Genomic DNA, 3,765 nt, shown 5'->3' with positions numbered 1-3,765 from the left:
ATATAGGTTATGCAATTATTACATTGAGATATCGCGTTTCAAACTGGTATAACTGATAAATGATTTATCACATTGAGATATCCTGTTTAAAAGTAGGATAATTGCAAAAATACAAAAATTGAACACTGTACCACAGATCACAAACGTTTCTGAAACAATGGCGTCAAAAATAGTCAAACGCGCTTGCGCATTCTCATGAATGCGATGGCGTTCCTTAGTACATGGAGAGCACATAACGCGGCGCCACAAGTACCAGCAAATATAAAAGCGCCAAATAATTTGAAAGTTAAAATAATAAAAAAAATACTTTATCCTATCAAATAGTTTTTATTGTTTTACGTTTTCGCACTATTTATATTTGTATCCGCGACTGCTTGACTACTTTTAACCGAGTTTGTTCTGATCCAAATAAGTTAAATTATTATTGTTAAACATTTTAGTCTTTCTTAAGACTTGTATTACTACTGATCAGTCTATTAATTAGTGAGTATTGTTAAATTAGTAGGATGGCGATAAAATCCTTGTTAGATTTACTTTTAGTTCTTTATTCCCAAGGTTGTTTTGTAAGTCCCATTGGATATATTTAATTTATTTTAGCTTTCCAGTCTGATTGAAGGAATATTTGCGAGGACTATAAGGTGGTATAAATTTCACTAATTTATTTTAGGTTATTTAGAATTTCATTTAGGATTTAAATAAACTGAACAACAAGTAAACTCCAGTAAGTGTATATTTAAAATGTATTGCACAACAGTAAACAAATATAACTATTCAGAAAGGAGATACACTTGTCCAGTTCCAGGATGTATATCCAAAAATACAGATATTGTACTGAAAATACTGCACCTCTCCAATATGCTTCAGATCACTTTCCGTTTGCCATTACAGGGGTTGAATTGAGTTAGGCCTATTCCAACAAAATATCCTTTTTTGTTCCTGACTTTGTTGGTACTTTTACATGCTGGATTGAGTAGGTTCGATACCCACTTACCCAAGTACTTGTTGATTCATATTTGATTCATTCTGTAATTTCTTCTGCAAAATGGAGAAATTAATTAGTAGAGACATAGGAAATATCTAAAAATTAGCTAATCATATAGTAACGAATGTTACTATAATAATATATTAGTAATTTTTATTTATTTCAATACATTATTTTTAGATTTAGTGAGTAGTATTAAAATTATTAACTAATATAACTTGTAATAATATAAATGAACATTTAGTTGGCTAAATTTACAGAGAAGCCTGTAATTATTTATGTAATTGTATAATTTGCAATAAATAGTAATATTAGATAATATAAAAGTAAATTATATATGTAAAATATCACATTTAAATTTAATAAATGTCGAGAATATCGATGGCACAACCATACGCAACAAAGCTCAAACTTTAGACGGTAAATATTTAGGTTATGTTTTGGTATACTGCTTTCCATTGCTTTCATTTGAATTAAGGTTGCATAGAGACCACTGAAGATGGCGCCACTCGATTTTCAAATTTGCGAGGGCACGCCACCACACAGCGTCTTTGGTCCCCAGGTCCAGGCTTGAAGAATTGGATCAATATAATATTGTATCATGAGATTAAAGATTAATATTTTAAAGAAATCTGTATTGTAGCAATTCATGATAGTTTTCGTTTTATACATAATTGTACTTACGGCGAAGCTCAATAGATGGCGGAGGCTTTGCCTTTTCATCAATAAAATATTTATGGACATCAGAATAACGAAATAAAACCAATATGCAAATCGATAACTAACATTTTAATGATGTCAGTTGCAAATAACTAACTTGACATTGAAATTCGTGCATTTTATTATGTGGCAATGTGTTATCTAAATTTGATGTCATCTTTATTGGTGGGATGAAAGATAATAACTATTAAATTAATTTAAGCCTATTCAAATATGTTGTTTATTTTATTAATTTTTAAATGAAAAATTTTAATATTAATAATAAAGAAATTCCGTTGAACAGTCATTCGATGATAAATAAAAGTTAACTGTGACGTTGATGATAAAAACCCATTTGTTTCTTTTCGTATTATGCGAATGTTTGTGTTTCGGATTACGCAGTGTGATGTTGCTCGCAGCAACAGAAAACAAAGGTAAGAGAGCCGTGAGAAAATTTCGTAGAAACTGAGGATCCGATGGATGTGTGTGTGTGTGTATGTGTATGTGCGGTTTAATTAAATCTCGGCCGAATGATTCATCTGCAAATCTTTCCAACAAGAAATACATAAATAAAAGCAGAAACAGCAAATAAATGATTACAGCGAAAACGAGAAATAAAATTAAAGCCTTTCTGGTTTTTCCCAACAACGTCAATAGAATAACATAATGTAACATTATATTAAAAGAAAGTTTAACAATGTTAGTTTTTGAATAAAATATATTTATCAGCTATTTTTTATACTTACGTTATCGTTTTATAACAAGTACATATTTGAATTAAACTAATAATTGAATTTGCTATTTTGTGTATTTGGTAACAAACTAAATTATGATTAAAAAAGTGATTTACATACCATTTGCTTATAGTTTAATGTAATATTTCTATAAAATATCAGTTGCAGCATGTGCGAAATAAAGATAAATTAAATTAAAGTAAATATATACAGTGGGTGATCGGTTAACGAAAAGTTCGGATTACGAACAAATCGTTCAACTCTTTAAAAAAAAAATTCATTTATTTTCACAATCAACAAAAAAATAATAACATCAGAAATGTTTATTGCAACAATTATACAATTACGTAAACAATTTCAGATAAATAACTGCAAAATTCTAATAGAATGAATTAACATTCGATGAAATTAGTTTACCAATAAACAGGTAGTTTTTAATAATAACGGTTCTATTCAATAGATAAAACCCAAATAGTTTAATTGTTTCTTTTCAAGAGTCTGCTGCAATGACTAAGTATTTAATGATGCGACTGTATTCGGTCGCAGTTACACTCAAAATTATTAGGGGTGAAGTTCTTGATTCCAGTTTTATTTTGGATATGTGCATGGGAGCGGACATTACGATCAATGGCTTTAAGATGGGGGGCTTCGACTTTCGTTTCTGTTCTCACTCACTCTCCTTCTCTTTCTCTCCCACACTCCTTCGTATTGTTTTTTTTTTCTCTTCTGTCCTTGCAGTGTTCACAAAACTTGTAATTTTGATAAACGCTGGGTGTGGTTGGGGAGTCCGGCATAATCATCATCACTACACAAACTCACCCATACACGCACATATATATGTGTATGTATATATACTTGTATACTGCATTCATACAGTCTCTCTACTATCATCAAATCCGATCGCCTGTTCAGGCCTGTGTTCCCTTCTCGTTCGTGCGTTCAGATGATTTATGCAATTTCAATCATTCGGTTTATAATTTTGGAACTGGACGGCGGCGAGCAGTGAGAACCACCGACCAACCCGAGTGTGTGCTGTGTACGACTATAATTACAGAACCAGCCAACAAGAAACAACCATCAGCAGAAGAACGAACGAACCCTCCAACCCCAACCCGACGCACATAAACCGGAACAACGTATAATTACAATATAGCCAAAGCACGGGACTGAACACACTGCACATTTAATTACTATCTTTTCGTTTTGTTTTTTTTTTACTTTTTAACCAGCGTCTCCTCGTCCACCGTATAACCCGAAACCGAAAATATACAATTAACCAAATATTTAATTACATCCACCGCACATTGTTATTAAGAAACTAACTATCTCAAAATGGTTCGACTACATCGA

General features: G+C 31.5%; 1 long non-coding RNA gene across 1 annotated transcript; it reads right to left on the bottom strand.

The window, feature by feature from the left end:
- Nucleotides 1-712: 712 nt before the first annotated feature.
- On the bottom strand, nucleotides 713-1,432 carry LOC108557072. The gene is made up of 2 exons (XR_001890845.1): nucleotides 1,334-1,432; nucleotides 713-1,035 (listed from the first exon to the last, which is right to left on the bottom strand). It is a non-coding gene; the product is annotated as an uncharacterized LOC108557072 (long non-coding RNA).
- Between the last annotated feature and the right edge of the window lie 2,333 nt (nucleotides 1,433-3,765).

The sequence above is a fragment of the Nicrophorus vespilloides genome, unplaced genomic scaffold (assembly GCF_001412225.1).
Source record: "Nicrophorus vespilloides isolate i.1.1-1 unplaced genomic scaffold, Nicve_v1.0, whole genome shotgun sequence".
NCBI lineage: Eukaryota > Metazoa > Arthropoda > Insecta > Coleoptera > Silphidae > Nicrophorus > Nicrophorus vespilloides.
This window is presented reverse-complemented; position numbering and strand designations above follow the sequence as displayed.